The sequence below is a fragment of the Eucalyptus grandis genome, chromosome 4 (genome assembly GCF_016545825.1).
Source record: "Eucalyptus grandis isolate ANBG69807.140 chromosome 4, ASM1654582v1, whole genome shotgun sequence".
Lineage (NCBI taxonomy): Eukaryota > Viridiplantae > Streptophyta > Magnoliopsida > Myrtales > Myrtaceae > Eucalyptus > Eucalyptus grandis.
This window is the reverse complement of record NC_052615.1, coordinates 21,922,217-21,942,750: the sequence shown is the minus strand read 5'-3', so window position 1 is coordinate 21,942,750 and position 20,534 is coordinate 21,922,217. Positions and strand designations below refer to the sequence as shown.

The 20,534-nt window shown below is 39.5% G+C and overlaps 1 pseudogene; it reads right to left on the bottom strand.

Moving 5' to 3' along the window:
- Positions 1 to 5,383: 5,383 nt before the first annotated feature.
- LOC120292819 lies at positions 5,384 to 7,094 on the bottom strand (annotated as a pseudogene).
- Between the last annotated feature and the right edge of the window lie 13,440 nt (positions 7,095 to 20,534).

Genomic DNA, 20,534 nt, shown 5'->3' with positions numbered 1-20,534 from the left:
CTCCTAAATTATATATATATATAATCAAGTTCAAATTTATTAAATTGATGCAATATAGTCCTTGTGTTAACATTAGGGGTGATTGGATCTAGTGTGGATAGATTTAAGACTTGGATCCTGTACCTAATCCTATTATAATCGGTTCCTCATTTTTGGACTATATACTCGATTTTATTTACACTGAACCCCTGTTTTGGGATCATTCTTTTTTTTCAATCTGGGTGTAGAGTCAATCCTATTTTCATTGGAATATGTTTTGTAACCGCCCGATATCCTATATAGTTTGAATTTTACATTAATACGCAATAAAATAATGTAATCTTCTTAATTTGCATTGAAACATTAAACGTGTGTAATTAATAAGTACATAATTTTTTTTTGACTAAACGAAAATTAAGGACTCATAAGATTAATTATCATAAATAAAAATCATAAGGCAAAGTAAAAATTCTATGATTGTGGAGTGATTTTATTTGTCTATCTGTGGCTTTGCAAACTAATTCAAAGTTTAATAGAAGACAACTGGAAGCAAATTTTCAGAGTGATTTCTTGGTTTCCTCTCCATGACTGTGGACTAGTGGTGCCAAAATGGTCAATAAAGTGGCAATCATTCTTGGATAAAAATGACTCACAATGCTTCTTCTTTCTCGTATTTCCCTTAGCATTCTCTCTCTCTCTCTCTCTCTCCAAATGCACTCTTCAAGGTTTCCTTGTGTTCCCACAACTACCACGGCCATTTCAACCTCCTAACCCTAACCCTCTCGCTCCCCCTATCCCTTTGCTACACCTCCTGCAGGCCCATCCCCGCCTTCTACCCTCCGCCATTGACGACGGCTGCAGCTCCCTGAGCTTCCGCCGCATGCTCTCCTACAACGCCTCCGACCTCTTCTTTGCCACCCTCTTTGGCACCTACAAGGTCTAGCCCATCGACTATGCCAAGCAAAAGGTCGTCGTCTTCGACCTTGCCATGTTAGCCAAAATCCTTAAAAAACGTAAACTTTCCACCAATTTGACAAGAAATCCAGCTCGAGAAAACATCCCCAAGAAAAAGTAAAACCCAGCTTCAATTCGAGAGAAAATTCTAGAAAACCAAGGAAATTTGCAAGCTTATGGATGAGGTCTTCATTGTTGATGAGACGAAATAGAGTGATCGTGAGTTGGCGATGGATGGTACGATCGTGAGCCAACGAGAGAAGGAAGCGAGAGGAAAAATACCGTTTTAATATTAGAAATCACGTTAAAAAAAGATAGAGTTCTAAACTTTTGAGCTTACAAAACCGGTTCTCAATCCGATTCCCAAATAGGTCCTGTCGATTCGGTTCTTAGGTGGGTATTCACTCGAAACCGTGGACCAAACTAGTTGAAATTGGTTTCAAATTTTGGGAATTGGTTCTCAAATCGGTTTTAATGGGAATCGAATCCTGGACCTGTTTTCTAGGTGGGACGATTTGGTTCTGGGTAGACCTAGTTCAGCTACACATCCCCAGTTAACATTGTCAATTTGACTAATAAAAAAACTGCAGTGACATTTTTATTATTTTTTATTAAATTCTTTATTAAAATTAGATTAAAAACTAAAAAAACTAAAATTTTATTTAACAAACGAAACTATAAAAAAAAAAAAAAAAAAAAAAGAGAACAACGGGCTAATGGCATTTCCATTGGCCATTGTCGAAAAAAAAGGGCCGGAACCCTAACTAGGCTCGGGTGAAGGCACCTAAATTTGGATGATGCTTGCTCAATCATCGCTCGCCTTGGGCAAGGCCTTACGGGCTTGGGAGAGGCCTTGTTGGCCCTCGCCTAGGGTTGGTGAATGGGTGAGCCTCGTCGGCCCGAGCGAGCCACGATGTCGCCCTCATGAATGTAGGGTGAGTATTTTGCTCTTTGAAGTGGCTTGTTGCTTTCTTCTTGGAAGCTTAAGTATGCCAAATGCATGAAACTTGGCCATGAGCAAATTATTCAACACTTGTTCGCCCTTCAGCAGTATGATTCGACCCATGACCCTTGTTCTAGCTTTTGGCGAGGATTGGCACACTGCCTCCTAGCTTACTATCTTGGTCTCGGACTTAGGTTTTGGTATGTTTGGATGAGATCCTTATGATTAAGATTAAGGTGTACTTTGGTATATGTTTGGAGCACCCGATAAAGGGCTCCTCTCTCTCTCTGTCTGACATACTTAAACTTTCTTTTCGAACACTTTAGGGCCATGAATTCGCATCAAGGAAATCAGAACATGATGTGTGCACTTGATTTGTTCGACTTGGCATTTAAGTGTCTACTAACTCAATTCTTTTTACCAAGGAGTACAACTTGGAACAAATCATCATGTAACATTCTTGAAAATGACAGAATTTTCCCATAAATCATGTAATGCAATTTTACATTGAAGAGATAAATTATCTTAAAAAACTACTATTCAACATCTCAAAACTATTCACCTAATCAAATCATTATGGCCTAAAACCCATCCGGTGAAATTTTTTGAAAATGTCCTCTAGGGCCGATTTTGGGTCCATGGGCCCAAAAACCCTATTGGCCCAAAACACAATTAAGGCTGTATACCTGCTTTACTAATTAAATATGTTTTTTTTAATCTAATATTGCAAGTACTTTAAACATGGCACCAAAGCATTCAGAAGTTACAATTAAAATTGTTTTCTACTACCCAAATTTCAATATTGATCATTTAAAAAGTTTATCCCATTCTCACAATTCCACAACATGATTTTTAATGGCGTCAACAATATTAAACAGCTCTTTAGTGAGGAGTTCAAGTAATTTTACATTGTTCTTTAATAACTTAGATTTTTAATGTCTTTTACGGTATCAATAATTATAATTTACCAATGAGGAAAATGTTTTTGTGAGAAATCCTCACGACGTCCAAAAAGGCATAAACAGCTCCTTATGGCATTATCCTCTTAGTCTTTAATTTGCCAAAATCGAAAGAAACAACTTCTCCGCTCATCACTTGATACTCGCCTCGCTCGCTTTGGGTCACTCGTGCCACTTGCCACTTAATGCTTGTTTGGCTGTTGCTTTCCGATCGATATTCGATGCTCATTCTGTCAATGCTCACCCCACTTGACCTCATCGTTTGCCTTTTTAGCTGACCTCGCTCATCATCGAATCCATTGAGTCGGTGTGGTCCTCGATTGTCCTTTTAAGAAGTATAAAAAATGAAATAAAAATTATTTGTTGGTCTTGAGTTGACTCAAACCAAACTGAACTCATTGGGTTAGTTTGGTCCTCAATCACTTTTTAAGGAGTACAAAATATAAAATATAAAATTATTGGTTGGTACTAAGTTGACCTGAAACCGGACTGAACCCAATGGGTCAGTTCGGTTCTCAATTGCTTTTTTAAGAAGCACAAAAAATAAAATAAAAATTATTGATTGGTCACGGGTTGACCCCAGACGAACCGAACCCATTGGGTGGGTTTGGGTGGGTTCGGTCCTCGGCCCCAAGCTCAATAGGATCGATCTTTGGTCCTAAAATTGAGGACCAAGATTGTGCGGATTGGTCCTAGGGTTAGGGGCGGACCGACCCAACCCGGACCATGCTTACCTCTAGGTAGACGCAAATAATCAAATCCCATTATTGTTTGTCTAGTTACTTGAATTTTTTTCTAGGGTTTCGGCGTGCCCTCCATACATATTATCCTGGGCCTATCGTAGCTCGGCCTTTGACCACTTGCAGAGTTTTTTTTTTTTTTTAAAACCACACAAAGAAGAAAAAAGACCAAAAGAAAAGAAAAGAAAAGAAAAGAAAAAGAAACGATGGAAAAAAGCAAAAGCTTAAGTGATGCTCCATAACTGTACTAACTCAACCAACGCGACTTGAGCTGACCTACCAGGACTCAGTGCTACCTGCATTTCTTTCTTAAGGCTGTATACTTGCTTTACTGATTAAATATGATTTTTTTAATCTATTATTGCAAGTACTTTAAACATGGCACCAAAGCATTCAAAGGTTACAACTAAAAAAATTTTTACTACCCAAATTTGGATATCGATCATTTAAAAGTTTATCCCATTCTCACAATTCGACAACATGATTTCTTGGATTTTTCAAGACTTATGTAATTTCTAGAAATGAACAGAAAATTTGAATATCTTTTCAAATTAAGAAAACTTACATACCTCTGATTTCACTTGTGAAAAACGGTGTTGCAATCTGATGAGGAGATGGACTGGACGGCCCTATGGACCAAGTTGGTTTTCCAAAATTTTAGTTCCTAGGTTGCGTTTTTCAAGCACTGATATTTCTATCTAGAGAGCATCAAATTGTCTAACTTGGTGTCCATGGGAAGCTCTCATAAATTAGAGCAAGAATGCCACAATCTTCTACCCCATAACTTTCTAGAGAAATACATTTGTTGGTGACAAGTATGCTTACACATTGGTCAGCGACTTCAACTTTGCAAAAGCATATCTTTTGAAGGAGGCGTCGAAATCATGTGGCCCCTAATCCCAAGGGTTCACGATGATTGGGAGCGCCTGGTGATGCTAGAGGTGTCGTTGGAAGTTTATCGAGCATCGCGGACAAGGGCAAGACGGGGTTAGTAGAAATCTTGATAAAATCCATAAGGAAGTTCTCGGTTGAAGTACATCACCTACCATCAAGTTAACGATTTTATAATGTTCGGCTAAGTTTGGATGCCTCATTTATTTCAATCAATTGCAATAATCATACTAATCATGGCTAATTTAAACTATTGCTTGGGTAACACAAATATCGAAATAAGGACATAACAAGTGTTATAACTTTTGTATCCTCACTTGAGCGCCATAATCTTTTTATTATCACTTAAATGTCACAACTTCTAAAAAAACATTTCATCTAAGTGCCATAACTTTCATTTAGTCATTTAAATGTAAAAACTTTCAAAAACATTTACCAAAATGCTGAAAATCCAACGTAACATGTCACTTATTGTGAACATTTTTAAATAATTATGATAGTTAAGGTGATTGATTGAAAAATTATATAATATTTAAATGATCGAAAAAAAAATTATTTGCATTGGAATGAACATTGAATATAAATTAGGACATTCAAATGATTTGCGGACATTTAGATTCCGGAGCACCGATGACTTTTTCACGCTCCTGATGGTTACCTATGCACTTTGTCACGACCTTGGCATAAATAATGCATATGACCTTCGTCATTCACTCACTAAAACGCAACAAACCATAAATTATCCACATGACATCATTCGACGGCGCTGTGGCGAAATAAGGGCCGTTTGTAACCATCTCGATAGCATAACGACAAGATTATTGTAATTGCGGTCCCTAATAATACATCGGCTTTAACGATATAGTCAAAATGCTTTCTTTTCTTTCATACCCTGGATTACATGTCATTAGCGAACCGACCCCCACCAACCAAACCAGAACACATGTCCCGTGAAACGTAGTTTAAGAATTAAATCAAAAAAGGGATCGGTGCAAAGGATCAAATCCCATTATTATTTTTCTAGTTACTAGAATTTTCTCTAGGGTTTCGAGCGTGCCCTCATTGCAGCTTAGCGTTTGACCACTTGCAGCGTTTTTTTTTTTTTTTTTTCAAAAGCACACAAAGAAGAGAAAAAGATTAAAAATAAAAATAAAAAACGATAGAAAAGGCAAAAGCTCAAGCGATGTTCCATGACTGTACTAACTCAGCCAACGCGACCTGAGCCGACCCGCCGGGATTCAGTGCTGCCTGCGCTTCTTGCTTGAGATGCTGCATCCGCTCCCTGATGGCCTCGCCCTCCGGCCCCATCAGCCCGGACCCGCTGCTCCACCTCCGCCGCGCTCACCGACCGCTCCTCCCCCACCACCTCCTCCATCGGCAGCGCGACCTCATCGCCTCCACCATGAACACCCGGTTCTGCCGCTGCTCCGCGTAGAGCGGCCACGCGATCATCGGCACCCCCGCGCACACGGCCTCGAGCACCGAGTTCCACCCGCAGTGGGTCACGAACCCGCCCGTGGCGCCGTGGTGCAGCACCGCCACCTGCGGGGCCCACGACTTCACGACGAAGCCTCTCCCCGCGGTCCGCTCTAAAAACCCCTCCGGGAGAAGCGCGCCCAGGTCCGGCTCCGCCGTGGAGACGGCCTTATGGCCCTTGCCGGTGACCGGGCTCCGGACCACCCATAGGAACCGGTGGCCGCTCCTCTCGAGCCCCGTCGCTATCTCCTTCAGCTGCTCGGCGGAGAAGACCCCGAGGCTCCCGAAGCTCAAGAACACGACGCTTCCTCTCGGCTGCGAGTCCAACCATGTCAAGCACTCCGGCTTGTCGTTGCCTGGGCCGCCGCCGCTCCCGGCTTTTCCGCCATCCCCGCTCGAGACCAGGGGCCCGATGCAGTAAAGCGGAGGGTCGGCCCGTCGGCACGCATTTGCCGTCCCGGATGACTTTCACGGTTTCCTCCTCGAGTTTCTCCAACGTGTTCAATATAATCCCGGACGCCATCAGCATGTTCGTTGCGCTCTCCAGCAAGAGCTCGTAGGCCCGGTCGTTGCGGTCTTGCACCAGTTCGGGGATGTCGGAAGGCAGCAACCGCGGCGCGCCGGGGAAGCGGAGGACGGTGTCAGTGTCGAGGTCCTTCAAGCTTTTGGTGGTGGTCCTGTGGAGGACGGGCAAGCTGAGGAAGACGGTCAAGCCGCCCCCGAGGAGCTGAAGAAGTAGTAGCATGGGATGCCGAGGTCGCGCGCGACCGACAGGGCGTTGGTGCAGAAGAAGTCGATGACGAGGGCCCGGACGCGGTGGGTCTCGGAGATGGAGACGAGGGCGCGGTGGACGTTGGGGTTGTTGAGGCGGAGGAGCTCGAGGGCGAGGGTCTCGAGGTGCGGGGAGGTGGTGGAGTAGTCGGGAGGGAGGGAGGTGGGAGGCAGGTGGTGGAAGGTGATGGAAGGGTGGGTGGCGGAGACGGCGGCGATGTAGGAGGAGATGGAGCCGCCTTCGTAGGCTTGGTTGGGGAGGAGGACGTGGATGGAGAGGGAAGGTTGGCGAGTGAGAAGGAGCTTGCCCAGCTCCACCATGGGCGTGAGGTGGCCGATGGCCGGTGCAGAATACAGAACCACCGCCTGCTCCTCCATGATGGGTGGGCTTTGGGGATTGGCGGATTGGGAAAATCTTGAGAGGAATGTGCTGTTTTAGTCAAGTGTAAGCAGATGCATTTTATAAGGAATGCTGAAAGTTGAATTTAGTTTGCAGGCCAGACCTGTTTCTTGCGGATCTTTTTAAAAACTAAATTCGGATCTTTTAAAAAGTCTTTCACTTTATAAAAGGAATATGCTCACTAAAAATCATAAAATTTATTATGAGTCTTAAAATTTGTAAAAAGTACAATTAAGTCAATTTGTTAACATCATTAATTTGATTAATGAAAAATACTGCGACGCGGCATTTTTATTATTAGTTATTTAAATCTTTATAAATTAGATTAAAAAAATAAAAAAGAATACCAACAATTTTATCAAAGAAACAAAACTAAAAAGAAAAAAGAGAGAATGATAGTCGGTGGCGCTTCCATCAGCCATCGCCCGAAGGGCCAATGGCCCTAGCTAGGCCTAGGTGAGTGTGCCTAGATTTGAGTGGCGTTGGCCCAATAATCGCCCACTAGGGCGAGGCCTCGCATTGGTCCTCACTAACCCCAAGTGAGCATTGGCGTCACCCTTGGTCTGGCCTCGGCAGGGTCGTGGCCCCTTGCCTAGGGCCGATAAGGCCTCACCTAGGGCGGGCAATTGTTGCCAATCTTCAATTGATGGTTGGTGTCACTTAGTTTGGGTGCTTGAGCTTGAGCCTAATGAGGATTGCTTGAGCTTGAGCCTAATGAGGATTGCTGGACCTCACCTAGGGTTAGAGAGGCACCACTTAGTCGGATGAGAGCATGTGATCTCCGTAAGCCCCTTTTGTAATGGGTTGCGGTGGCAGAAGGACTATTCGTGAGCCTTGCCATTTCCTTTTTTAACAATTTTGTTTATATAATAAATTTTAGCTTTTCTTTTTAGTTTTTTCTAATTAAAAAATGATTTGAATAAAAAATAATAAAAATGCCATGTGGAAAATAGAAATTAATTTAAAAATACAATGTCAACATTTTTCGTTAGTTATGTCGCGTGTTAATGAAAAGATTTTATTGCACTTTTTGCAAATTTTAGGATTCAATCATACTTGTGTAACAAGTTTTAGGATTTCTAGTGAACATATTCTTTTATAAAATTATACATAGGAAAGTTAAATTCGGATGCTCTACATTTCAGTGTACTTTTATAAAAAATTGCCTTTAAAAGGAGGTAATTATAGCATACTTGGTCGGAGTAAAAGGTTTTATACAAACGACTTCTACAATGGTTATTGTAATCTTCAAATCAAAGATGGATAAGATTGTGGGCGCGTTTGGTAACGTTTCTGTTCAAAATTGTTCCGGAACGAAATAAAAAAAAGTGTTTTACGTTACGGGAATAATTTTTGACCGAAACACGCGTTTGGTAAATTTGTTCGGGAATAAAAATGAATAGAAACACGTTTGGTATATTATATTCTTTTTTTTTTTCTTTTAAAATTTTTAAAATTTTTATTTTATTTTCCTTTTTCCTTTATTTTTTATTTTTCTTACCGGCAACTGGCCGACGGCCGGCCTCGCCCCAGATCTCGGCGAGGCCGAGCGTTGCCAGCCCCTGGCAAGGCTCGGCCTCGCCGGGGGCCGGCACGCTCCGCGAGGTCGTCTCCCCTCGACGGTGTCGCCCCTCGACGGCACGTATCGGCCATACGAGAGGACAACCGGCCAAAGAAAAAAGAAGGAGAAAAGAAGAAGAAAAGAGAAGAGAGAAAAGAAGTGTTTCTTCAAAAGTGTTTTGGAACAAGAAATAATTTTTTTTTTTGTTTCTCATTTCTGTTCTTTTGTATTCTGGGAATTAAAATCAGATTTTGAACAAGAACGCAAACAAACGCGTTTATTCTTTTTTGTTCCCGGGAACAAAAAAACAAAATTTATGTTTTTAAACAGAAAAAAGAAACGAAAACATGCAACCTCCGTTTGTCTGAAGTTTTTCGGTACTGACCATATTTGCTCTATTTTACGTATTTTACAAGCAAATGGCCATTTGGCTAGGAATGATTTCTACGGACGGATTGAACCTTTATACTTTTTAAATCGAGGTTTATAAACTGAGGAGACTTCTTCGCATGGTCATAGAATATAGTTTGGCATGGAGTGGCTTTTCACTTCGAGATATAGAGCCCCTTCGACTTTTCTCCATCGTTTTTCCAATTTCTACCGACGCCTTTTCAGAATTTAGTGAATGAAGATGATTTGCACGATGGTCCGGCTGCGAAACACGTGCAAGGAGGAGATTCTCGCTTCATGTGACCTCCAACTTGTTATGGTTAAACTTAGCGTTTTGTACTATATGATTTATATAAAATAGTGACTTATTGTTGTTGCATTTTTTATTAGTACGCTAATTAACAATCCTTTTTGTTAAAAATTATCAATAGCATAAGTCAATTTTTGCAATTGAAATCAAGATTCGACGATGTAATTATAGATCACGTTGAAACTTTGGTAACCACCCTGAAATTCACCATTTTTCAAGTAATTTTGGGGAATTTGCTGTCTGAATAAGTAGTGTAACAAAAAATATGACATGCAATTTGTGTGAATATTTAAATAGGCATGTCATATTTACCATCCAATAAAAAGCATGCTACATCATTTAGCATATCTTATGGATGCATATATTAAGAACTTAGTATCGTCCTCTAGTATTCTTTTTAATGCATCAATTTGAAAATAAGTCTTAAGAACATGAATACAAATAATTTGAACATTATAATTTTTTCTTTAATCATCAAACCACTAGATATGGTGCAATGAACGGAGTCATGTGAGTAGGCCCTTTTGCCTTGGTTGAAGATTTTCCACAGAAGAATTAAATGCCAACAGTTTGTTGGGCCTGTCTTGTCTAATGCGTGGATAGCATCGCAGTACAACGTTTCTTTATGCCAAGCGGAGTCCTCGATTTGACCAATCACCAACCACTGAGGCAACCCTACTTGAACATCACTGACGGAATGGAATGGCCCAAAGCACAAAAAAAAATTGGACCTAAGAACCTTGGATGTAAATATACCTAGAAACTAGGGAGACCCTGGGGGTTGAGGGAGACACCCCATCATTTCTTTGGAAATGATTATCGTTGAATAGTCAGGTATAGTAACGTTCCGTGTGTTAAATGATAATATGCAATCATAAAATGACACATGCTAGATAGATCCGTGCTTCACAGAGTATCTTCTAATTGACTTATCAACCGGTACTTCCGATTGTCTTTCACATGGCTGTGTCCTTGATTTGACCGAACACCAGCGACTGAGGCAACGATTCTTGAACCTCACCAATGGGATGGAGTGGCCAAAAGCACAAAAAGACAGAGAGAAAGAAAGAAAACTTCACAGTGACGAAGAACCGTGGTTCAACCGGTCATTCCCATCCAAAGTCCAGCCCGCGATGATCTTTCTTTCCTGTTGAAAGTTAGGTTGGCTTTCCACTAGGGTTCGCAGTCTTATTTTGGCAAGTTGACCATAGGCCTTGACACATCCGGGTCGAGCACGCCGAAATGATCTGTTAATTTGAGTCCTAAAGTCAAGGTCTAGATTATTGGAGAGGTTAGGAGTTTGATTTCTCATCTTCTCGAGAGATTGGGCCGGAGACGTGTGAGTAAGGGAGCAAGGTTTCGTAACCTACACACAACACATAGTGCATGTAGTGACTTGTAAAATAGATAATAGGATAGGACTAGACCAAAAAAAAAAAAACTAGGAAGGGGTACCGAATATGTGTTGGGTGCCATGCCTTAACAATAGAATCGAGTTGAGCCGATTTGACATAATTGAGCACTTGAGTATAACTCAATTAGGATATTTAAACCCTGATATAGGAGGTTTGCTCGAGCTCGATTTTTCCGGCTTGAGCTCGCTTGGATCGGTCTTCAATAAGCTCAATTTCAACTCTACTCTCTACTCAGTTAGTTGATATGTGATATAGGGAAATCGAACTTAGTTCACGCTCGTGCTCAGATTCTAGTTTTTCTACCGCTCAACTAGGCTTGTTTTCCAACCAAAAAAGAAAAGAAAAGAAAAAAGAAGTAACCTAGTCAATTGCTTGAGTCTTGTAAGTATTTTTGGCATTAGCTTGACCAGATTTAAGTACTCGAACCATTCAAGCTCGACTCAATTTCGACAAAATGTCGAGCTAATTTCCAATGATCTTTGAATAGAACTACTAGTCAAACTCTTGTAGCTTATGAGTAGCTTGACTCGCTTACACCTAACATAATTTACAAATCTGCTTTTTAACTGCTAACTGAATAACATAATTTTAGTAATTAATGAATATTTACAAATAAATTGAATAAATGTACACTTAACATTATTTTATACATGAATTCCACTAATTAATGAATATATTTACAAATAAATTTAATAAATGTATGCTTAACATTATTTTATACATGAAATCCACCTTTAACCCCATTATATCATTAATGAAACCCACCCCCCCCCCCGGCCAACCCACACAAACACAAGGTAACTGATCAACTAAGGGTTAGAATGATTTATAACTATTAATTAGGTGGGAAAATGCTACATTTTTTTTTTTTTAATTTATCAAGAATGCACGAACTCCATGTCTGAAAAATGTGATCACAACAATAATTGACTGATGTTCCGTGCATATACTATTTTGCTTGGATGAAAGACCTTTTATCACCCTTCCTACCCCATCAAATACAAAATTACAAAGATTTTTTTTTTTTTTCACCAAATACAACTAAAATTAACCTTAGGAAAACAAATTAAAACCAAAACCACGAGAAATATCTTTTGGTGACACGACAAATTCTTGGTGACACGACAAATCAATTTATACGAATTTGATGGAGGGCCTATGTAATGTTAGGAGGTCTTAAGACCACACAATTTTTAGGGAAGTGAATGTCACTTATCAAGTGTTCCTGCTAGAGAAAGGAAGAAATGAAGTAAAAAAGAAAGGAAAATTGAAGCTGATGCCAAACAATGTCCTTTTGCTGGATCAGTTCGAAGATAACTAATGCCTTTTAATTGCAATCTGTATGATTTACTGCCCACAAAAGGGAAAAAAAACGAGGAAGAGCGATGGAGAAATATATTTGTGCCAAACATCGCAGAGTATAATCACGCGATGCGAAAAAAGTTCCTTGCTCGGTAAGAGAAAGCAAGCATAATTATCTGTGTGCAAGTGTCTCTGGCACAGGTCTGGATTTCACCAATTCGAGGGACATTATGAGATGTTTCATAGGTCTCAAAATAGTTGGGACTTTGCTCTCATACATAAGAATTATCAATAGAGAAAAAATAAGTAGGAACGATTCTATATTTGGGCTAGTTATTATTTGGATTTCCAAGGTCAAAAAGAAGTTTAATACGGCGTAGGTTAACTTATTCAAAACATTTTTTTTTTTTTTTCAATGATGAGGAAGCCTACTTTAGTTAGGTAAAATCCCAAATCCGTAAAATACTCCACTTATCTCATGAATTAGATAAGACGCGAGTCTAAATCTAAGTCAGGGTTCAAAATATGATTTTTTTTTTTTTAATGGTATAGAGTATCGAACTTGCACTTTATGTCTGACACACACACAAGGAAAGTCCCAGGGTGTGGTGACCCCTGTGGATCCGCTAGAACAACTAGCAAATCGAACATCATGGTCATACACAAAAGCAATGTTGCAGGGAACTGCATTGAAATTTCAGCACAAATATTAGATTTCTCGAATAGTCCTTAGGAGCTCTCCCACAGCCAACTAAGTCTGGCGTATGCTAAGATAAATGCTTGATATGAAAGGGATGTTGATGTCAGATAAATGATGAATAAGAAAGGCAATCATTCGAGTTACCTATTTAGTAGAAAAATATAAGCTTTGCCTCTAAAACATCTCTTATCGGATCTATTTTGTTCTTTGCTTCTTGATTAATTTAAATCTTGCGACTAACGCACTGACTCTTTTAATCGAAAGTTTTGGAGGAAAGGGAGGATTTTGGTGAAACCTAGGGTTTAAGGGTTTGGGGTTGAAAATGAATGGATTTGGGGAAATAGTTTGGATTTGAGGAAAAATTGAAGTGAAAAAGAAAGTGATTTTGCTCTTGGTTTGGAGAAATTTCAAAAGTTAACTAAATGGGCAAGAGGACATGAGGATTACAAGAGAGAGCAGTGTGAATTTCCGTCACTTGCCTAGAAAAGCCCATGGGCTCTGGCCTTTCGCCAAAAGTCCTGATTCGTTTGTCTGGATATCTTCCTCTTTCTTTACATCCTGTAGGAAAATATCCTCGATGTCATTTAGGGCTCGTCAATGCGGAGACTTTGACAATTGTGCCTCGGTGGTTACTTTTCCCATATGCTTCTCAAGGGGGTCGGGGGTAGGCACGGTTTAGTTTCAAATATGGGGTTCAACTTTCATACTTTACAAAAAGGTAAGGTGAAAAATCTGAAAGTGAGTTGAAAGTTAGGGTATCTTTGATGTCGATGTTAAAGAGTGTTGAGATCGTTCCACATTAATTGTGTAATGGGCTGGTGGTTGGTTCATAAATATGAGGAAATACCTCATTCTTTGAACTAGTTTTGTGATGAGAGAGGTCCAAAACCATTGGAGACCGAGTAGATCACATAGAAAACATACTCTCCATTAGAGTTACCCTCTTCATACCGCTGCTTGAGGAACTTCTTTCTCATCAGGGCCTTTCTTCAAGAAACTAACTCGGTCGAATATGCTTGGCCTATAAGCCTCATGTGTAGGTGTGGGGAGTGGTTGGTAACTAACCTTTCTACCTTGACCAAACTGCCATCTCACTTACAAATTCCTCCTACCTCAATATAGGTGCCTGCTTCGATATCCTGTCAACATCGTTAGCACAACTTGTTCTGTCTTCAAATATAGCCAATGCAAAACGGACCACTTTGAGAAAAAGGGTCGGTGTCGACTTCCATTTTTCCTTGTCCTTGTCATCAATAAACTTAACATTTCCTCGCCGAATTGCTTCCTGAATTGTTTCCCGAAAGCAATAGAGCTAATTGGGTTATGCCTTCATGAATTATGCCCCATGCAATACTTTTTGTATACTAAATCCGTTGAGTCTAGCAATGCAACTTAGGGGTGTAAAGAGGTTGATTCGAAAACTTCATAGGTTTTCGTGCAAAACTTCAAGTTAAACTTGGCAAGCAGGGTTTAATAATGGCAGATGCGAATGCTTCTATCGGATAGATCGAAGCCGAATCTTAGCAAGAAAGTCACTACATTACTTTCATAGCGAAAGTCACTACATTGCTTTCATGGAAAGTCCCGTAGGAATTGCCTTCTACTACCGCTGAAAAGGCGAGTGTGTCGCCACAAAAGGGAATCACCCTCTTTGAAAAATAATTGCCTAAATCAAAGAAGAATTTCCATCATAGCACCCACCCGTGGTCAGCCGCGTTGGTATTCATTCTCACCTGCTTTGATGCGGTCGAAAGTTCGAATCCTCACGTTGCTATTGTGATTTAAGTGAGAGGCCCCCAGCGGTGGGTTCTTTGGGCGATTCCCCGAGGCATGCGACGTTTAAATAGTGTTTGCACGACGTTCGACGGTTCTCGATTACAAAAAAAAAAAAAATTCCGTCAAAGCAACCCATCGCCGAGGAAGTCTCAAGGCAATATCATGTAAATTTGCCATTTCCCGATTTTGATTCCACATCCTCAAAGTCACGATCGCAAGCATTCCGAACGGGTGTTGGATGAGGAAGTCATCGCCAGTCAAATTTCGGTTGTACCTTCCGAAACTTGAAAAGGGTCTCAAAGCCCGAAACTGTACGTAAAGGTATCAAAATCGGACGGAACTTTCCATACCCCTAAGTTATGGTCAATGATGACTTTTAAAATGAGGAGTCTTTGAAACGATGCTTAGTTTACAGAACCAAGCCTAAAACCCGATATAAATTGAAATCTCGGGTCCGTGATTTCACGACTCCACCGAGCAATATTGGGCTCATTGGAAAGGTCGTCTCAAAACACTCTGGAAGTGCAAAAGTCGCACGAATCAATCTCGGACAGAGGGTATGCGAGCTCGGAAAGAGTGAGCCTTGACCGAGGCATGCCGGCCTCGAGACGAGGCGGGCACATGTCGACACAAAGTGTGCCTGCCCTCATCTCAAGGCAGCCATGCCTTATCTTCAGCGATGGTGAGTCTCTCCTCATCCTTTTGCCCTTGAAATTCTCTCAAATTGAGTTCGGTCCTCGTGATTCCCTGGTGTTCGCGTGTTCTTCTGTACCGAAACTTCTCGCGCTTTTAGATAAGTTTCAATCCTTGTTTTCATTTTTCAATAGAAATGCATGCCAAGACATCGTAATGTCTATCTAGAATCATAACATATAGAATACGTCATTATGTTGCCATTTGAGTAGACTTACCACAATTTCTTAAGCCCTTGGAATGCAAAAGTTAAGCTTGAAAGCCTACGCTACGCCATTATGTTGCCTATTCAAATAGTTAAAAAAAAAAAACGCATGTTCCAAGACCATTATAATGTTGAAATAAGATCTTGAGTTATATGATACATTGCCGTGCTGCCAAAATGTCGCTAGTAATCATGCATGTCGGTAACCACCGGGATTTGTCCCAATGGCCGTCCTTCCAACATGGAAGGGGGGATGAGGGGTTCAAATCTCCACATTTTCGGGGGGATGGGATGGGGACGCGTAAATTTCAGGAGTGGGTTTCGACTCCCATGCCCTGCAAGATGTATGGCAAAAGTCTGAGCGTGAGTGTAGAGTAGGAATAAGTAGGACTGACAAAAAAAAAATCATGCATGTCAGTAGGCCGTTATAATACTAGTTAGATCTAAAATTAGGCTGTAACAGTGTTGACTGTGATGGGGATGCGATTTGTGGTGTAGAACCCCAAATCAAACGGCCTAGAACATTCCCGCGAATCACGGGCACTATGTTTTTCTATTCTTCATTTTTTTTACTATTATTTTATTTATACTACTCAAGCATGTGGACAACGAAATGAAAAGGAAACCTGTGAAAGCCAGAAAGTTTGGACTAGTTTCTAAATATTCATCCAGTCTATAACAGCCATCATATGACTTTGACTATTGTATCAACTAGATAGTTGTTGTTCGGACTCAATATTCTTGTTGAGTTCCATAAAAGATACAGATTTTCCCGTGAAAATTTTTCTAGTTGTCTACCACATGACTCGTACAATTGGCCCATTCGACAAAATTTCCTGTTTAATAATTAAGATAGAATCCAATGGACGAGATTGGATGGTACATTAAGAATCAGTTAATGCCTCCGCATATGAACAGAGCTATTTGACTAGAGCTAATTAATTTCTAAGTCATTATTTAATCATATAATTATACTGCTTACCAAAGGCTAATAATGATATAAACAAAAAACTCCTTCGCAAGTAATGACCTGGTGCTTTCACATGCAAAATGAGTTAATCGATAGAGAGAATCCGCACTCGTCACCATCCATCACATTTAGATACGATTAAGCTCTCCTTCTAAATATATTAAGAATCTTATTCTACTGATTTGTATCTAAAGCCAAGAGGCCAATTATTTAGCTTCTCCTAAATTAAGTTTTCACTCTTTATGATTTTTTTTATATAATTTGTGAATTAATTGCTGGGTCAATGTTATATTATATAGATATATATATATATCTATAAATACAAAATTGTACGCGCGCGCACATACATACACTCAAAATATGTTGACATAATACCCTAGCTTGCAGCGTACCCAATCAATGGTTGCATTTTGGTCATCAATGGCTCCGTCTGTGTTCCTACCAAGCTAGGTGGATACGGAACAACGCAATTCTCAATATAGCAATTACAATATTGGGAGAAATCCAAGTCAATAGGTTTGACTTAATGCACACGCAATTTCTTGAAACTCTCAAATATCACTCAACATGCAATAGAAACCAATTTTACTGATGATGATGATAGTAGTAATAAAATAATAAATACTAATAATAATAATAATAGCAAAATAACAACAACAATAACGATGATGATGATGATGATGATGATTATTATTATTATTATTATTATTATTATTATTATTATTATTATTATTATTATAGTAGTAGCAGTAAAATTCCTTAATCTGCACTAAGATTCGGACAAGCTTACTATGTTGTTGCCACAATCATACGTGGGTTTCATTCTTAGTGATTCTCGGAGTAATTAGGTGATAAAGTTTGGATCTAGACCTACTTCGTCATCTGCTTTCGAATTTTTTACTTTTTGTTTCTTTTTCTAAGCTCAAAGGTTTCCATTCAATACGATGTATCCGAGTTATCTCTTCAACTTCAGCTTGAGTAGTGTGTTGAGTTATAAAAAAGTACAACTTGACGTACCAATTGAATCTACCGTATGACTGGTCTCTGGGGACTTGATGATTGAATTCAAGCAGGTTTGCGTCGGTCGGTGGGGGAGTAATTAATCATGAGGGTTGAAATGGCCGTGTGTGGTTTTATCGTTGAATTGGTCAAGGTAAACGAGGTGATAAAGACAAATTTCTACGTTTAATCAAAGATGTCCTACTCCCGCAAACAATGACCTTTCTCTGGGGTTCAGAAAAATAAGACAGAGCAAACAGCAAACTAGACCGTCTCATGTGGGAATTCTTAGGCTTACCTATAGGTGTATACATGTCACACTTTATCCCCAAGATAAAAAATAGTTATTGCACAATTGGTACATAATATGTTATAATGTTATATGATTTATTAATTAATTGGTTTGAAAACACAAAAGTCATGTGACCAAGGTCTAGATGAACTTAGTTTGCATGTTCTATTGACCATGCAATATATTTTTCTCTAAGGAGAAGCTATTGAATGGCTGTAAATCATCTCCACCAATATCACTGAAACATTAATTATTTGGGTCATACCTTGGGACCAACATGATCAACGATCTAAATGAGCTTGATCTATATGTTCTTACTAGCTATATGAGACAAGGGTTTACTGGTTTTATATCAAAAGTGGGTCCTAAAGATTTTCTGGAGCGTCCAATATGACGAAACTCGTAAGGAGGCCCTAAATTATTTATTTAGAAGGTTCTGCTGGGCCTGTAATACCAATTTGGTGAGCTCATTAGATTTCTACATTGAATCTTATATCTTGGGGTTAAAGAATTTATGATATTCTTTATACTAAATAATAGCTGGGAAAAAAGAAAAGATGAAGTGTTGGTACCGCCGGAGGTCGAGCTATCCCAGATGGGTCCCGCCCACGTCGAGCAATCCTTGAATGGAAGCTGTCAATGCATCTCTTACTTTTCAAAGCTCTACCACAATATAAATACATCTTCAGCGTCAGCATGTCCTCAGAGTATCTTTCTCTTTCTCCTCTCTTCACACTTGCCTTTTCGTAAGACACTTCCAATGTTTCCAGCAAGAATTTCCTTCGATGCTGAAAAAGCTCCTCTTTATGACTCTCTCCTTTTTCGCAATCCTCACGACCTTCTGTGAAGGGCCGCTTGGTCGCTGTGGCGCAAAGCAGTAACAGCAACAATGCAACAACGATCCCGGTGAACGTTGGGGTGGTACTTGATCTGGAGAAGTGGGTGGGTAAGATGGATTGAGCTGCATTAAAATGTCTCTCTCTGACTTTTATAGTTCAAACCCGTCCTACAAGACCAGGCTCGTCCTCAACGTTAGAGATTCCAAACAAGATGAGGTTGCTGCTGCTGCTGCAGGTTCTCTCTCTCTCTCTCTCTCTCTCTCGCTAATGCACTAACTGCTCATGCTGCTCGTCCAGAATTATATGACGGCATCACTTTTTGGATTTTTTTTTGTACTTCTATTGATCGTGTGGAAGTTTGTTTGATTAATCTTTCTTTTTTACCGAATATTTATGGGTTTAATCTCTGTTTGAACTTGGAAGTGGTTTGGTTTTGGTTTAATACACATCCTGTCGTAGAGGATAAAGTATTTTATGCAACTATTTGTGTATTATGCAAGATAAAAACCAATTAATGTTCGTAATGACGCATTTTGCCAATAACATGGACATTTCAGATTCTATTTATATGAAATTTCAAAAGAGTTCTCAGTTAAATCTTCTGAGCATTATTTTCAAGTCGGTTGTAAATCAAAGATAACATCAAGTTGGTACTTAAGATTCCATTCGATCTCTTTCACAATGGGAATGAGGAGGGTCTCAAAGTTAGAAATATGTCAATATAATCCCCGAGTCTTGCAGTCATATTGGGTGATGGGGCTTGACCGCTTAGCTTGAGAGGATTCATAGTCTCCGAGCGTAACATTTGACCGTGGAACAATTTAATTTATTTATTCCTTCCTTGGAGTATACCTTTCAGAAAGCTAAAACCGGAAATGATATTGCTATGATACAATGGAAACAAATCGAAAATCTCTAATCTGCTATAACTTTTTTCATGGGGTTTTGTGTTTTGGGGGTGCAGCACCTTTGAAATAGTACTACTGAACTTCTACGAATGACAAAGTCGAAATGTCCAAAAGGATGATGTTTCGCTCCATAAGTTAAAAAGGAAAAAACTATTTTTGTCTTTCGACGAATTCCACAAATTTTTTTAAGCCTTTTCGCGTGGAGAATATATAAAGATTACTTTGCCCCGTGACAAGATAATATGCAAAGAAATGTAGATAACGAAAGATGTATCTTAGAACTTGTTTTGAAAAATGTCGTTCTTGAATTAAACCGGGCCAATCATCATCTACTTTGAAAATAAGTTCTTATTGCCAAATCATTTAGCTGTCCCTAACATTACCGAAAGATTATTGTTTTGTGAATAGGATCATTAAAAAACGATCCTCAAACAAAAGACTGTCGTTGTTTAAGTCATTATGAAAATCGCCAATGGACCACTGGCAGGTAAGCCACCAGCCAAAAGAAGGCGACTTGGATAGAATTGATCGAGTTGAAGTCAAAATTTGAACGTGTTTTTATGGGGTCTTAACTCTTCTGTTTATTTTTGTACGACTTTTGATGAATATGTAGCTCTCTCAAGACTCTTGACCTGCTATAAATGTAGCATAACTCTACAAAGTTATGTTTGCATGTAAATGATAAATGAATCTTGTTACAAATGTCTCGGAAAGATGCACGTTACATACCAACATTTTTTCGGAAAAGTGCATAAGACTATTTTGCCTTTCAAATTAGAAAGTAGTCATTTTAGAATGGACGATTGATAGAGACGGTTTCAAATTCTTTTTGGGAGATTATTGATGGGGTAGATATCTCTACATGATTGTGCCAATTATTTCTTTGAACCAAATATTATAATAACGAGTCATGCTTAGTTGAGCGTTGATTAATTAATTCTATAGAAGTTGTATTATTAATAGAGAAATAAAAAAATATTTTAGTTTCAAGATCGATCAAATAATTTTTGAGACATGAAAGCTGTTTAATATGAATGTTGAGAGAATCCATATATAATACA